The following is a 17458-nucleotide window of genomic DNA, read 5'->3' as shown; positions in this document are numbered from 1 at the left end:
TTCCCCAATACATAGGGGGTTTCAGGTGTGTTCTCTCTCTTGCCTCCCTTGCTCCCCTTGCCTTCAGTGTGGGACCTGACACCTGAGGTCTCAGAGCCATCTCTGACCCCCCAAAAAGGTATTTTTGTGTTTGTGTGGTTTTTTAGTTGCCAGCCCGACAGCTGGTGACAGTCTATACCCTTTAATTCCACTTTATGCCCTCTTTCCTTTTCAGATCTATCTGGCTTCTATCTTTGTTACCCTGCTTAAATTACTTTCCCCATATATATGACTTATTAGCACTCATTACTATTTTCATAACAAACTTTAGGATATTATTTGTATTAGTTACATCAGAAAGGCAATTTCCTTATGTCTTAGCTATTTCTCTGACCCTCAATGGTCAATTTGAATATATTTATTACTATTTTGAATGATGGCACTGGGAAGGGGAATTAATTCTCTATGAAAAAAAAAAAAAGAATTACTATTTTTCTAGGTAGCTCAGTGGTACAGGACTTGCCTAGCATGTGTGAAGCCCTGGGTTTGATATTTGATCCACAATACCACCAAAAAAAAAAAAAAAAAAAAAAAAGAAAGAAAAGAAAAATGGACTATTATTAAACTATCTTAATAACAACCCAACTACCTTTTAAAAATGTTTTTATTGTTTGTACAGGGGATTGAGGCCAGAGGCACCCTACCACTGAGCTATATCCCCAGTCCTATTATTTTTAGTTTTTTGGACAGGATATCTGGCTAAATTGCCCAGGCTGTTCTCAAACTTGCAATCCTGTCTCAGCCTCCTAAGTGGCTGGGATTACAGGAGTGTACCACTGTACCTCACTATCCCATCTTTTAAGATGATTCTCCAGTATATTTTACTAGCTTTAATGTATCTTTCTAACTGTACTAGATATATGTACTCATACGTCAGTCATCTAAAACTCAACAATTTGAAAAGCGGCATGAATAGTCATTAGAAATACGGGCTCCAGCTGGGTGTGGTGGTGCACACCTGTAATCCCAGTGACTCTGGAGGCTAAGGCAGGAAGACCCCAAGTTTGAGGACAGCCTGAGCAACTTAGCAAGACCCTGTCTCAAAATAAAAAATAAAAAGGGCTGGGGACTTAGCTCAGTGGTAAAGCACCCCCGAGTTGAATCCCCAGTATACTCCACCCCTGAAAAAAAGTATGAAAAAAGTATAGGCTCCTGAGTTAGTTTATCAGTTTTTGCTAAATTTCAGTGGTGTGTAAGAAGAATTTATTTTATAAGTTTGTGGCTAATCAGACTTTGGCCCATTCCCACTGATGCATCTGCTGACCTTTCCTGGGTTTACTGATTTTTCTTGGGATTGACTGATCTGGCTGACTTCTCCTGAGATGACTGGAGCAAATTGGCTGTTTCTTGTATTCTTCAGCAGACTAACCCAGATGTGTTCTCTGTATAGCAGAGGAGCAAGTCATTTTCAAGCCAATATATGTGTCACATCTATTAACATGTCATTGGCTAAAGCAAGTTAGAGGTTGATCTCAGAATCAAGGAACAGGGAAATAGATTCTACTTTCAGTGAGAGGAACTGCCAAGTCAAATGGCAAGCTGGGTATAGTGGTGCATGCTTGTTCCAGTGACTAAGGAGGCTGAGAAATGAAGATCACAAATTGGAAGCTAGCCTTGACAATTTAGCAAGGCTTTGTCTCAAAAAATAAAAAAGAAGTGAGGATGTAGCTCAATGGTAAATTGCTTCTAGGTTCAATTCCTTGTGTGTGTGTGTGTGTGTGTGTGTGTGTGTGTGTGTAGGGGGAGGTCACATGGCAAAAGGTGTGGCTACAGGGAAGTGTAAATAAGGTAACCTAATCAGTGTAACATACTGAGATTGCTTGTACTTGAATACTAAGTCCTGCCAACATCTATAAGGCCTTGGCAAGTTCTCTGGCCTTGGTTTCCTTATCTGCAAAATGAATATTTATTTCATTGGTTTGTTCTGAAACTAAATGCTGTATTAGATACAAAGTACATTGTGAAGGTATAGTATCCATCTTCCTAGCTTTTGGTGCAACTAACATGTCCTGCCAGTTCTATAGTCCTACAGTACTATTCATTTGTCACCAGTGGCAGAAAGTCAAGGATTCCAATACAGATAATAACCTTGATTCATGTCAGAAATGTGTAAATTTAGCAAAATTATGGAAGCATGATTTATGATAGCAGCTCTCCAGATATAGATTAATTAGACAAGCCCTTTTGGGTTCAAGTTCCTTCAGCTCTTTGTCTCTTGCCCACATTAAATTCTGCTACAAACCTGTGTACATAAATGTGAGGCTATGTGAACGTGACAGCAGGGATAGTTCAACACTAGGCATGATGCCATTCAGGCTTAAGACTATCTTTTATAGCTGGGTGTGGTTGTACATGCCTGTAATCCCAGGAATTTAGGAGGAAGATCTCAAATTTGAGGTCAGCCTTGCAATTTAGCAAAGCCCTAAATAACTGAGCAAGACACTGCCTCAAAATAAAGAATAAGAAGGGCTGAGGATGTGGCTCAGGGGTTAAGTGCCCCTGGTTTAATCCCTGGTACAAGAACAAAACAAAAAGCATAAAACAGTATCTCAAAATTTAACTGATAAAAAAATTATTATTTTTAACAATTCTGTGTGTGTTCCTTGTGGTGTTGACCAGATTCACTCATCAAGGTGCATTCAGTTGATGGTGAAGCTATACTGGAATATCAATAAAAACTTCTCACTGGACTGGCGTGTTGGTGTTCAAGTTGACCAAGGTGCAGAATTCATCTCTCTTAAGGCCTTTCTTTCCCCATGATCTCACCCACTAGGGTCTCTCCATGTGACTTCTCTCCAACAAGATAGCATAATTTATGGTAGCTGAGTTCCAAGAGGGTAAAAATAAATGCTGTAGGCTTCTAAGGAGTTATAACAAGAATTGGCACAATGCCATTTCTGCCATCTTTGTGTAGGAAGGGAACTACACAAGAATATGCATTACAGGAAGCACAGCTCATTGGGAGTTATCAATTTAAGAGTTTATTGATTTGATTAGCCTGGTGAAGCAAGAGGAAAGGAGGAGGGCTTGCACAATATGTTTCACTGGTAATGATAAGAAGATTGATCAGTGGTTTGGGTGATGAGGGCCTAATTGATCCATTGTAAAGTTACTGTTCAACTTTTCAATTAATAGATTTTGTGGTTGTTTTTTCTTTTCAGTGCTGAGGATTGAACCCAGGGCCTCATGCATGCTAAGCACATGTTCTGTCACTGAGCTATACCCACAGCCCCTAGTTCTCCTTTTGAGGGACTTTTTCAAAAGATTCTTTACCAGTAAATGAATTGTGGGGAGGCAGGGATTAGTTCTAAATCTTTTACGTTTTGAAAGCAAAACTGATTTGGTTCTCCAGGAATTAGTTGAGACCCAGAAGACTCATGTTTTATGGATCACATCAGCTAAATGAATGGAGGATCATTTGAATAATGTATAATTAATTTATTCCTTTAAATGTTTCTTAAATATTTCCTTTTACTAAGATGAAGTTTCTTTCCTAGGGTATGCTTATCATCTTTTCAAAGCTGAATTGCTTTCAGCCTAGAGTGAAAGATGTATTAAAGGATCCCATCAAATTAATTGTTGGATTTACTAGAAAGATGCTGTTGAGAATACTGGTCACATGATCTTGTCTTTAGGAGATACTATGGGAGGAATTTATCTTCTTTTTACTATTGGGAATAGTAATGCCTCCATTGGGCAAATTGTTTTATTATCTATATGGATATTGAGACTGTTATAACTGATCTTGTTTTTCCTTGTAACACCTGCTAGAAATCCTAAATCAAGTGTTTAGGACCTTAGAGCATATATGTTTATGCATTATTTTTCTTCTGTTTTCTTTTCCCCCCGATTTTCCTATTTTAATTATTTTTTTAATCTGTATACCGAGTTTTTCATAAACCACAAAAAGTTTCTTAGAAATAAGTACTTTCCTAGAAACAAATAATGTACAAATTTTTAACACATGCTAAATATATTAATCATTTTGGTGATGTACAACCATATCTTCCCAACTATATAATAAGCACCAAAGAAAAGGGTTTTGTCTTGTTCACCCCCATAGCTTAATGTGGTCTGTAACACAAACTAAGTGTCTGGTAAATTTGTCTAATATGTTAATGTTGATGATTCCTTTTTTCAAATTTCCTCATCCCTTTTGTTTGGGGTACTACTTTATCCAGTTTTTCTTTTACTGTTCTAGTCCCTCAGTTCTGTTTTTCACTTTCCTTGCCTATAAAAATGTCAGTATTTCTCAAGACTTTGTTTTTTCTAAAATTCTTTGTGTTTTCTTCATACCACCCCCACCACCACATTTATATCCAAGGTTCCAGTTAACTTCCAGATTAGACTCCTAGGCAGCTTCATTTGGATATACTAGAGTTATCTTAAACTTGGTATACCCTTAATGGAACACATCATTTCCATGCTAAACTTGCTCCTACTTTAGTATTTTCTGTGGTCATCAATGACACCTCTATTTCCCTAGTCACCCAAGTCAGGAATCCTAGGCTTTCTTTCACATGCTCACAAATTCAATCAACTACCCAATTATAGAGCTTCAGCCCTACAAATATCCAGACACACAAAGGAAATGATCAAACCAATTACAGGCATGTGCCAGTGTAGCCAGATTAAAAAAAAAAAAAAATTATGGTGCAAAGGATGGAACCCAGGGCTTCATGCATGCAAGGGAAGTGATCTATCACTGAGCGACACCCACAACCCCAATGACCTGGGCTTTTCATCCACAGTACTTGACAGTACTTGGCATATGTTGAAAGGAAGAATGAACTATATTAGTGATTTTTCAAAGGGGATTCTAAGGCAGTGCCTTACATGTTATAGTAGGGGACTGAGAGAAACGTGAGCTTTTTGCCCACTTCTAGGCTCTCTTTTATTTGGTTCAAGTATTAGGCTGAGATTGTAATAGGAATGCCAGTGTTTCAGAAAATATTGTACAAACCTTTACATTATTTGATTTTAAAGTATTTTCTCTCTTCAATATTCTGGGATGGAAGTATATTTTATGAAGCCTGGGTTCAATCACCAGCATAAAAAAACAAAACAAATCGAATCAGATCTTCAGAGTTCTATGATTGTAGATGAAAATAACAACAGTCATACAGGACTATACCTTAGTTAGGATGGGGCATTCACAAGCAAGGTTAACAGTGGTTATGGATATACATTTAGTCATGTTGGGGATGGAACCTAAGACCTTGCACATGCTAGGTAGAGGGAGAAGTTACAATGGAGTACCTCAGCTGATCCTACAATTCTGTAAATATGATGATCCTTGAGGATTGTCTCAAGCTGAGATAAGCAGTAAGTAGGTTGGGACTTTTATCCATGCATTGATTAGTTAGTGGATGTGGTCTCTCTGGAAATATTATTTGTTGTACTGGAGACTGAACCCAGGGGTGCTTTACCAGTGAGCTATATCCCCAGCTTTTTATTGTTTGAGACAGAATCTCACTAAATTGCCCAGGCTGGCCTCAAACTTATGATCCTCTTGCCTTGGCCTCCACAGGGATGTAATATAAAGTATATGGCTGGACACACAAGACTCAGAAAGCCACAATTATTGTGGTCATGTTACGTAGAATTTGGCTCTGTAAGTACACAGAGCAAGATAGGGAAACCATGTTGCTACTAGCACCAAGTAGACTGAAGGAAAGCTTCCTGAGCCTGGTATGCAGGCCTCTCTGTAGTCCAGTTACTCAGGAGGCTGAGGTGGGGAATCTCTTGAGCCCAGGACTTCAATGCCAGCCTAGGCAATACAGTGATAGATAGGTTAGATAGATAAATAAATGTATTTCTCAACATAAAAATGTACCCTTGAGGCAGATGCTGTTTTGAAATGGAAACTAAAACAAATACAGGAGCCATTTCAACCACTGAGTAACTTTTATTAGCCATGTTTAAAGAAGGCACACAAATCCATTTGCCTGAAAAAATTGCTTCGGAGATAAGGAAAAGAAAAGCAATACTTGACAACTGTAAGAGAGTACCACTTTATGTCTTTTATCACTGGGTTTGATATTTTTGGAATATGTCTTCTAATTACAGACAGTGAAGGAAGTTGAGTTTTCCACAGCTCATAAAGGAAGCAATTATGTGTTGGACTTATTTGTATGCTCAATATGGTTGGTAGATGCATTGGATATTTTGGGGGGTTGGGGATGGGGCTAGGGATTGAACACAGGGCCTGCACATGCAAGGCAAGTACTGATCTACACCCCCAACAATCCACCTCCCCTTTTAAGTTTTATTCTGAGGCAGGCTCTCTCTAAGTGGCCTAGACTGGCCTTGACTCAAGTAGGTGGGACCACCACGTTTTGCCTGGAGATTTATATTTATAAATATATATATGTAAAATGATTTACATATATATATATATATATATATATATATATATATATATATATAAAATAATTTTTGGTATGGGGATTGAACCCAGGAGCACTTAACACTGAGCCACATCTTCAGTCCTTTTTGAGATAGGGTCTTGCTAAGTTGCTTAGGGCCTCATTAAATTGCTGAGACTGGTTTTGAACTTGTGATCCTCCTGTCTCAGCCTCCAGAGCCACTAGGATTACAGGCATGCACCATCCTGCCACACAGTGCTGGGATTAAATCCAGGGCCTGGAACTTATTAAGCAAGCACTCTACCACCAAGTGATATCCCCAGTTCTTTTTTATTTTGAGGCAGGTTATAGCTAAATTGCCCAATCTGGCCTCATCCTTTCCAGTCACTGGGTACTATCACACCCAGCAATATAGCTTTTTAATGTTTTTTTTTTTTTGGTAGTGCTGGGGATCAAACCCAGGGCCTTGCATATACTACGCAAGTGCTCTACCACTGAGTTATTACCCACAGCCCCCTACCTAGAAATTTTTGAGAGTATTTATTGAGCCCTGTTTTGTGCCATGGTTCTGGGAATAAAGCAACGAACAAAAGTTACTAAATCCAAGCCAGGCCCCATGGTGCAGGCCCCTAATCTCAGTGGCTGGGAAGCCTGAGGCAGGAGGATGCGAGTTCAATGCAAGCCTCAGCAACAGAGAGGCTCCAAGCAGCTCAGTGAGACCCTGTCTCTAAATAAAATACAAAATAGGACTGGTGATGTGGCTCAGTGGTTGAGTGCACTTGAGTTCAATTTCTGGTACCCCCCTCCCCTAAAGTTACTAGATTCTGCTTTTAAAAATACCGGACTGGGATTGTGGTTCAGTGGCAGAGCACTTGCCTAGTATGTGTGAGGCCCTGGGTTCGATCCTCAGCACCACATATAAATAAAGTGAAAAATCCATTGGCAACTAAAAAAAATAAAAAAAAATACTACATGCTTGGTGAGGAAGACATTTGCAAGTAATGTCTGGAAGTGATAATTGTATGAAGGTAGAAAGTGGATAAGTAGTGACCTGGAGATACGCTCTTCCGGAAGCTCTCTGATAGTGACCTCTGAAAAGGTACCTGAAATGCGCATCGAACATCTATGAGTTAAATCTGGGGGAAGTGCTCTAGCTGGAGAGAACAGCAAGCGCAAAGGTTGGAGCTTGCGTGCTGTGATGAGAGCCAGAAAACCTTGGAGGTGAGCTAGGGAGGTCGTCCCGTTAGCGATGAGGTAGGCAGAAGTATTTAAAATATACCACACTACCAAGGGAGCTAGGGCTTAGATTCTCAAAAGAAACCAAAGGTTAGGATGAAGCAGTCGTTCAACAGTGGAGAAAAGAGGCGGTATCTCCTTGAGTAGTGACAGGACAGACCACTGCAGGGGATGGACTGGGTCCTGCCCTCAGAAGACCAACCCTCGCCCAAGGGCGGGAACCCGCCGAGAGGGCGGGCCTCGGCAGCCCTCTGCCCGTGGGCGCTGCACAGGCCACGATTACCAGCAGGCGGTGCAGTGAGCGCGCCTGCAGCCGCAGCCGCAGCCGCCGCCGCCGCCGCCGCTGCCTGCCGGTCCCAAACAGGAGGAGAAAGGAGGGGACCGGAAGGAGCCGCTGGTGCTGCGGGAAGTGGCAGGAGCGGGAGGCGGGGACCCACCTGGAAGCGCCGCGGCGCCGCTGTCGAGCTTCCTGCGGCGGCAGCCAGTCAAGCAAGTGCCGTGGCGGGAGCAGAGAGCGGCCACGGTAGCGGCGCCTCCCGGAGTGGCCCGTCACGCCCGGCCCCGCGCGGAAGGTGAGCAGGCGCTCGGGGCACGTGGTGGGGGCCAGACTCGGGGGAGGGAGAAGAAAGGGGGAGGGCGGGGGTTGAAATGATCTGCTCTGGGACCCGGATTTGGAGCCAAATGCTGGGAGGGGGTGGGCTGGAGGCTGCTGCGGCGACGGCGACGGCGAAGCCCCCACGTGGGGCGGGGGTGCGCGCGCACGTGTGCGCGGGCGAAAGGGGGCGGGGAGGGCTCTTGGGAGGGCGACGGGCGCGCGCCCGCTCCTTGGCGGCCCACGTGACGGACACGCTGAAAATCTTCCACGTGACAGGCAAGCAGACTGAGTTATAGGGTTGGACTTTCTAGTATAACCGTGATTGTCGAAGGTTTTGGGATGGCTTGCTGCTGTTCTTCTTTTCTAGGAGGTTAGGAGGAGACACATAAGGTGGAAAATACTTCCTGTTTTTTCTGTATTTTGCACGTTCTTCAGTCGTTAATAAAAGCACTTTTTAAGTTCCGAAATACTGCTTTTTCCTTACCGCCATGTTGGTTCTAGAGGAGGCTCGCGAGATGCTAGTATGTATCGCGAGATCTCTCGATTCTCGCGGGACGTTGTTGGCAGAGCAGTTGTCCTGGATGGCGAAGCCTTGGGTTCCGGGGGCCTGGGACCCGCAACTCTTTCTACAAGGCAAGTTGTTAGGGAGGGGCCTCGGGCGTGTGCCTCTTGGTGCTGGGAAACGTGCTGTGTCAGCTTCCCCTAATCTTGAAGGGAATACAGTGGCCCTATTGAGGCGGCACAGTCCTTCCCACCCCCTGCGTGTGCTCCGCCACCTGCAGAATCCTTTGCACCCTTCAGCCCGGGCAGTTCCCCGCGCAGTGATAGTTCTTCCCCCGTCCCACTCAGTGGAAGTCCGGAGCCGTGCTCGTACGACGTGACGATCCCATTGGATACCGTTCATCTTACTTTCAAACGTTCTTGTCAGTTTTTCGCTTTGTTGCCATTTTCTGAAGTATTCCAGATCTGTTGTTAACCATTCTGTCACTCTTTCTGCCGTAGTACCTTTCTCCAGTCGCCTATAACAGAACTCCGTCCATCTCTTCTCTCTGGGTATCATTTACTCCCATTTATATGGCCATTAATAACTTCCTCATCTCTGAGACTTCATATTTACAATAACTTTTAGCAGTGTTTGGAGATTCCTTTACAATTTCTGACACTACTTGAGATCAGAATAAAATCATTCTTTTCATCATTATGTATGTGATTATTAACTGGAAATTATCCGTATGGTTTTGATTACAACTTTTCTGAGATTGCCACCCTTGATATTCAGGGATGGTTATTTTAGGTTACATGTTTAAGGAAATGGATTATTTTAGGCCAAATTTTTAATTAAAAGCATATTTCTCATGAACTTTGCAAAGTTTGAGCTCATTTTTTTCATAAGTGAGTTTGAAATTATTTTCTCTCTAGTCCTCTCATATCCCCTCACAAATAATTCTACCTTATGCATGTGTTTTTAGTATCCTTTAGCAATGTTTGAATTTTATGTAGTATTTGGAGTGGGGAATTAAACTAATCAGATAATTTGGTACTTTTGTCTTTTTTAGACTATAAAAGTAAAGCTGCAAGTTTGTAATCTCAGAGACTTGGGAGGCTGAAACAGAAGGATCATAAGTTCGAGGCCAGCCTGGGCAATTTAGAGAGACTCTGGTTTCAAAATAAAAAGGGCTGGGGACATGTCTCAGTGGTAAAGCATCCCTGGGTTTCATTCCCTGTATCCAAATAAATAAATAAATAAATAAATAGAGTTGTTTGTCCCTACACTTGCTATAGAGAGATTCAGAGAGTGGAACCTCCCCCTGTTTCATATTGCCATTGCCACCAAGTTCCCTTTTTTACTCTTATATCTGCTCCACTAAGTACCCACTGTTTGTGGATGTTTTTATGATTTACTTTAGTTTTTTTTTTTTTAGTTTTTTTTTTAATGAAGGGGAGAAAGTGGAGGGGATTGTTTTATGTATACTACCCCAACAATAACAATCAGCAGATTTTCTACTCTGTTAAATTTTTATCTAGTTATATATGCCTATTTTTAGGACTCATGTATACATGCTTTCTAAGTTCAAAAGAAAAGTGTTTTGCTAGTGTAGTGATGTGAAAATATCTCTAATTATAGTCCTATTATTTTTGCAGTGGAAATGATTTTAGTGTGTTGGTAGTTTGGCACAAAAGAAAGTCCGTATAAAACAAAGGTTTAAAAAATCACTTGAGTTTCATATTTTTATGTTGAAGTTTTATGTTATGTATTTACTTTTTGGGGGAGGTACTGGGAGTTGAACCCTTGGGCACTTAATCACTGAGCTACTACATCCCAGCCCTTTTTTCTTTTTCTTTCTTTTTTTTTTTTTTTTGACTTAATTGCTGAGATGGGCCTAAAACTTCCTGCCTCAAGCTCACCAGTTGCTGGTATTATAGGCACCACTGCTACTAGCTCATATATTTATTTTTATATGGTATGTTACTTACATATTCTAAATTGTAACTCAAGCATGTCTGTAGGGGTTTTTTACGAAGCTTATCAGCTTAATTAAAATAATAGTTATGACTGGATTAGTGAGCTCAACTGAAGAGTTGTAGATAACAGAAGTACAAAAACATCTATTTAAATTAAAAGTTGCTAAAAAGCTATCATTTTGTGGTTGGTTTTTGTGTTCTTTCACCCCAAAACTTTTATCAGTAATATTATCTATAACATCTGTTATGTTTAAAAATGTATATACTCTTTAGGCATTTTTTTTTTTTATTGTAATAGATCAAGTAGGAATGTTGAGGAACAGAAAGAAGCAAGTGTTGAGGTGTGATGTGGGAAAGAGAGAAAGATGATATGGAATATTGGGTGATAATGAAATTGAATTATAGAAATTGCAGAGAAAAGAGTAATACATAATACACAAGTCACAGTCAAGAATAGGCATGTGCATAATGGTTTGAGGGAAACTTGAACAGAATTTGGAAAGAGTATTTGAGGCAGTTTTTTCCTCTTAAATAATTGTTTTAGATGTTTCTCCAGGCTATTTCCAGAATTACTAGATGGTACCTGTAATAAAAATAACTGAAGTTGATATTTAATTGAAACTTTTGTGAATTTTTTCCTTATTAAAGCCATTAGGTTAAATAACACTTGTTAAGTACATTTTATTACTATTTTTAGAAGTAGGAAATTGTGGAAATTATAGTGGGTTTAAAGATCACACTCTTTGGAGTGGCCATTGCAAAGATATCTACATTAGTTTAGCATAGTAATTGGGTCTTTGGTAGTCTTGTGTGCCTCAGATCAATACTATATATTCCTTACTCTTACAATTTTGTGTTGTAAACTGCTTTTGGTAGTAGGTCTTAAAAATTGCCAGTCTTTTACAGACACTAATGTATTTGAGGTTCTTTGTAAAAATATTCTGAGAAAACCCAAGGAAGATAGAAGTATTTACGTGGTTTTAGTTTTCTTGAGTAAAACTTAAACAACAATTTTTATTTTCTTATTATTAACTCACAGAAGTAATGAGATCTAAAAAGCTTCAGCGATGGGAAGAAATTAATAAAAATGATAATGTATTACTGATTTTATCCTCCCGTGAATGTTTTCTTTAGTCTGGCACCATGCTAATTTTCAAAATTTCTAACTTATTGAAGTGTATTTATTTATTTATTCTGTATAACTCATCATACATATCATGAATATGAGGGCTGGGGTTATGGCTCAGTTGTAGAGCCTTGCCTAGCATGTGTAAGGCACTGTGTGGGTTTGATCTCTGGCACCACATAAAAAAAATAATAAAAAATAAAAATAAAGATTTTATATATATATGATTTTATTGATTACTTCTTGAATCAGTGTGCAAGAATATTGTAATAATTACATGGCCAGAAATATTAAGTTGCTTAAAAAAGAGGCGCAGGTGCTTAAAAAAGGTGCAGGTGCTTAAAAAAAACTAATTTCATATGAAAATTCAATTTGGAGTTATCTACAAGGAATAATTGCTAAAAGACCCATTTTCATTGAGTGTTTAATATAAATATTATAGATACTGTGGTGCAAATTTCTGTAATTAATATTCGGATAACCATTGTCATTCTACTTAAAAAAAACTATTGGTAAATATCTTTCAAAACTTTAAGTCTAAAACCATGAAAATATGGACTTAGGTCTTTTGTTTGAACCTGCCCTTTCCGTCTGATCTGTTTTTTTCTTTTTAGATTTTCTTTCTCATTTATATAGGTAATTTTCAATTTGTCAGAGATAAGTGAGTTGAGAATATCGTTGCATAATTGATCAAACTAGTTATTATTACTTTTTTTGTGTGTGGTACTGGGGATTTAACCCAGGGGCACTTTACTAATGAGCTACATCTGTAGCCATTTTTGAAATTTTATTTTGAGATATCTTCTTACTAAGTTGCTGAGGGCCTTGGTAAGTTACACAGGCTGGCCCTGAATTTGTGATCCTCCTGATTCAGTTTCCCGATTATTATTACTTTTTTTTTCAATAAGTATATTTGTAATTTAGAGTCAGTGATTCAGCCACTGTTTATTGAGTGCTAGTGATCCCAGCCATTTGAAACAGCATAGATCCTGGATATAAAAAGGTCTCTGAGACCTTCATCATTATACAAAATACATGTATGAAGATGTGAATTTGGTGTCAATATACCTTATATATAATCAGAGATATGATAAATTGTGGTATAAAAGTGTATTAAGAATTGTAATGCAAAAAAAAAGGTCTCTGAGTGTTCAAAATAACACAAGCAGTTATTCATTGCTTAGAGAGGAGGATACATTCTGAAAAATATGATTGATTTAATTGTTACGTGAACGTTATAGAGTGTACTTAAACTAAGACGGTTGTGACAACACTGGGTGATACAGTCTAATAGTGGGCCATTGTTGAGATCTTGTCTCAAAAAAGGAGGTTGGGCACTATGGTGCACACCTGTAATCCCAGCTTCTCAGGAGACCAAGACAGGAGGTTTGCAAGTTGGAGGCCAGCCTGGGCAACTTGGGGAGATCCTGTCTCCAAAAAAAAAAAAAATGTGTTTGTGTGTAGTAAGGATATATCACACTACAGAGTGCCTCTGGGTTCAATCTTCTGTATAACCAAAAAAAAAGGGAAGAAAAGTTTGCTAAGGATGTAACTCAGTGGTAGAGTGTTTACCTAACATGTGTGGGACCCTGGGTTCAATCCTCAGTACTGCAAAAATAAATAAATAAATTTAAATTTTTTTTTTTTTTAAATATTTATTTCTTTTAGTTATTGGTGGACACAACATCTTTGTTTGTATGTGGTGCTGAGGATCGAACCTGGGCCGCACTCATGCCAGGCGAGCGCGCTACCGCTTGAGCCACATCCCCAGCCCCAAATTTAAATTTTTTAAAAAGAAGAAAATGATAGTTGGTCCTAAATATACAGTAAGTCTGTGGTCTTTATTCAGAAATTGCTAATTGAAATTAACCCACAGGCCTGGGTTGTGACTCAGTGGCAGAGCGCTTGCCTCTCACATGTGAGGCACTGGGTTCGATCCTCAGCACCACATAAAAATAAACAAACAACAAAATAAAGATATTAAAAAATATAAATTAAAAAAAAAAAGAAATTAACCCACAGATGAAAGCCCACAGTGTTAGTCATTGGGTTAAATATACTCACAACTGAAGTGTCATCTTATTTCAAGGGAAAAGAAGGAATTATTTAAAAAGTAGATGGAACTATAGAAGAAGAGTGTTTAAAGATCATTACATAAAAACATATATTCCTATCATCATTAACTCCAGAGGAAATCACAGTATTGTACATAGTAGTCCATTTGTCACAATCATGACCTTAATCATAAATTTTTATTCTAATTTCTTTAAGAATGTAATAAGTTGGGCTGGGATTGTGGCTCAGTAGTAGAGGGCTTGCCTAGCACTTGTGAAGCACTGGGTTTGATTCTCAGCACCACATAAAAATACATTAAAAAAAATAAAGGTATTGTGTTCATCTACAACTAAAAAATATTTTAAAAAAGTAATAAGTTGTGTGGTGCCTCTTGAAAAGGTTGTTATAAACATTTAAAGTTTTGTGAAAATTCAAGTGTGGAGCTTCTTATCTGATGATGCCAAATAAAAAGGGCTTTTTGTGTATGGAATTTCCTTTGTTTTATTTTATTGCTTTTATCTATTTATCTGTTTACTTACTTACTTAATATTTCAAGGGATTGTTTCCCAAATAAGGCTCTAGTTCATTTTCCTGTCAGTAATAAACAATTCCTTAAACAACTAACACATTTGCTAATGAATAAATTAGCAAATCAGATAGTTAGAATTCAGAAATGACCTGTTTATTGATTTAGTTCTATAGTCTGAACCCTAATATTAAATCTCTATCCTTAGCTCACCTAGATTGTCCAGTGGTGAGAAATGTTTCATTTTACTGCAGATTTTCTTGTTGCTTTGCTGACCTTTTCACTGGTCTTTTATTTTAATTTGTTATTTTTAACTTTGTATTCCTTCAGTAGTGGTGATAGTATTTGACTTAGGTATAAAGTATGTGAATGTATTGTAATGATTTCGAAGTCTGGCTTGAGGCCTTTAAATCTTAGGAATCAACATACTTTTTATTAGTATTTACACACTTGGAGATAAAATGCTTTACTTCATGTCCTGGCCCCCCCCCCTTTTTTTTTTTTTTTGATACTGGGATTCCACCCCAGAGGTGCTTAATCACTAGCCACATCCTAAGCCAATATAAATATAAATATAGATAGATAGATAGATTTCTTTCTTCCTTTTTTTTTTTTTTTTAAAGTTTGAGACAAGGTAAGTTGCTTCAGGGCCTTGTTAAATTCTTGAGACTGGCTTTCTACTTGTGATACTACTGTCACACCCTACTGAGCCACTGGGATTACAGGTATGCACTACCATGGTGCCCCGCCTTTTTTTTTTTTTAAGATTTTTAAAAAATTTGAAAGGATATCTCTCTAAGTTGCCCAGGCTGGCCTTGAACTTGGAGATCCTCCTTCCTCAGGGTCCAGAGTCATGGGGGTTACAGGCATGCTCCACCTTGCCTGGCCTAGTCTCATGAGTCCTTTTTTTTTTTCTTTTTTTAAAATATTTTTTAAACTGTTGATTGACCTTTATTTTATTTACTTATTTATATGTGGTGCTGAGAATCGCACCCAGTACCTAACACATGCTAGACAAGTTTTCTACTTCTGAGCCACAACCCCAGCCCTCATGTTATCATTTATAATGGTGGTTATTAAGACTCATGAGAGGGCTGGGGTCGTGGCTCAATCAACAACTAAAAAGAATATTAAAAAATGATGATACGATCTTCTTTGTAGATGTGTCATGTCATTCCACTATTCTAATTTTTTGCATATGTAAATGAGAAAACATTTATACCTAGTGTTTCTTGCATGTAGTATTAGCTTTTCTAATTAAATATTGCCAGAAATGATTTCTAGGTACATTTTGAAGTCTTTTGAACATATTGCCACAGTATTTTTCAAAGGAATACATTCTCATTGGTGTGAGTATTATTCCATACATTGTCAACATTAAATATTTATAAAAATTTAATAGTATGTATGACATGACATGTTGTGCCACTTTAATTACTAAAGTAAAACATATTATGCTTAATACATATTTCTCTTGTGAATTCTTATGATTAAAACAGTTTTAAAGCTTATGTACTCAAATATCTTAATATACTTTTGTTCTGCTGATTTTATGGAATTCTTCCTGTCTCCAGAAATGTAAAAAATTAATACTGATTTGATATAGTTAACTTTTATTTCATCTGGCACTTCTGTAAGATGAGAATCTAAATGTTTTCCTCTAAATTGGTGATTATCTCAACAAAGTGCTTTATTTTCCCAAAGTTTTGTTACATTTCATTTTTACATTAAAAGACTTTATGCTCTACACTGTTGATTTTTATCCTAAATTTTAAGAAGTATTAATATTTTTAGAATATTCATATGGCATGTTTACTCTTTTGCCTTGGTTTTCTTCTATTAAGGTCGATGTTTTCTTACTGATTTGTTAGGAACACTTTATAAGTAGAGGATAATAAAGCTCATTCTTTATAAAACAATGTTTTACAATTTCTTTTCTTAGCTAAGATTTAAAATATTTTTAGCTGGGGGTAGAGTTCATGTTAATCATGCACAAGGTTCTGGGTTTTCCTCAACATTAAAAAAAAAGAATTTTAGTAGCAATTTTTTGAACAGAGATAAAATGTGAAACTAAAGAATATAGTACTAGAGGCTCTAAAGAGAAAAAGTGCTCTGGTAGATATTGAAGAATTAGAGAAATTAAATTCTAAGATCAATTTAGGGTGTATATTAAATAGTAGTACACAGCTTGACATTTTTTAATATACAGAGTGAAAAAATTTTAATTAGTAGGACTCAGGCTGTATATTCATAATACCTTCTTTGTTAAGAATGGCAGTGTGATGCATTTACTGAAATTTAAAAATTGAATAACATGAAACTTTGGGTGAGTATTAGGAGGATATTCATAATTTTTAATATTGAAAGTACTTATTTTTTGGTTGGGCCCTGTGGCTCCTGCCTCTAATCCCAGACACTGAGGAGGCTGAGGCTGGAGAATTGCAGGTTGAAAGCTAGCCTTGACAGTATATTGAGGCCCTAAGCAACTTAGTGAGGGCTGTCTTAAAATTAAAAGAAAAAATAAAAAGATCTGGGAATGTAACTCAATGGTAAAGCCCCCTGGGTTCAATAATCCTCAGTACTTCCAAAAAGGTGCTTATGGTTTATTGGTATGTGTTTTTTCCCTTTATTTATTATATATTTTTTTGCAGAGTTGGGAATATAATCTGTGGCCTCACATATGCCAGAGGCTCTGCCACCGAATCACATTCCCAGACCTTTTTTATGAATTACTGAATTTCTTAAAATAATTGATAAAAAAGAGGTAGTATACTTATTTACATTATAAAACTGTGATGACTCCAAATCTGCTATTTTATTAAATGATGACTTTGACATTTTCTGTTGTGTACAGATTGTTGTGATTAATGCTAATAAGAAAAGATCAGATTTAAGTGAGTTTGTGAATGTGAAACAATAATAAATATTTGAAAATAAAATGTGTCTTGTGCTTGGAGATAACCTAAAGAGAACTTCAGATGAAAAACTTGATATGATAAAATATCCTTCTATCTTGGATTGTGATGGCATTTAAAGGGATTAGAAAACAA

The 17458-nt window shown here is 37.9% G+C and overlaps 1 protein-coding gene across 16 annotated transcripts in view; it reads left to right on the top strand.

Annotated features, from left to right (window-relative positions):
* The first annotated feature begins 8126 nt into the window (after window positions 1-8126).
* Window positions 8127-17458, top strand: part of Zzz3 (zinc finger ZZ-type containing 3) — a 256464-nt gene continuing 247132 nt past the window's right edge. For 14 of the 16 annotated variants that reach the window (XR_011708860.1, XR_011708858.1, XR_011708861.1 and 11 more), the window contains exon 1: window positions 8775-8871. The gene's annotated coding sequence lies outside the window, so the exon portion shown is untranslated. Of the gene's footprint in view, window positions 8216-8774; window positions 8872-17458 lie in introns of those variants that run through there. The other 2 variants (XM_027935158.2, XM_071617953.1) reach the window with 2 other exon arrangements.

This window comes from Marmota flaviventris, chromosome 10 (assembly GCF_047511675.1).
Source record: "Marmota flaviventris isolate mMarFla1 chromosome 10, mMarFla1.hap1, whole genome shotgun sequence".
Classification (NCBI taxonomy): domain Eukaryota; kingdom Metazoa; phylum Chordata; class Mammalia; order Rodentia; family Sciuridae; genus Marmota; species Marmota flaviventris.
Note: the sequence above shows the minus strand (reverse complement) of the source record. Positions and strands in the feature narration are given on the sequence as shown.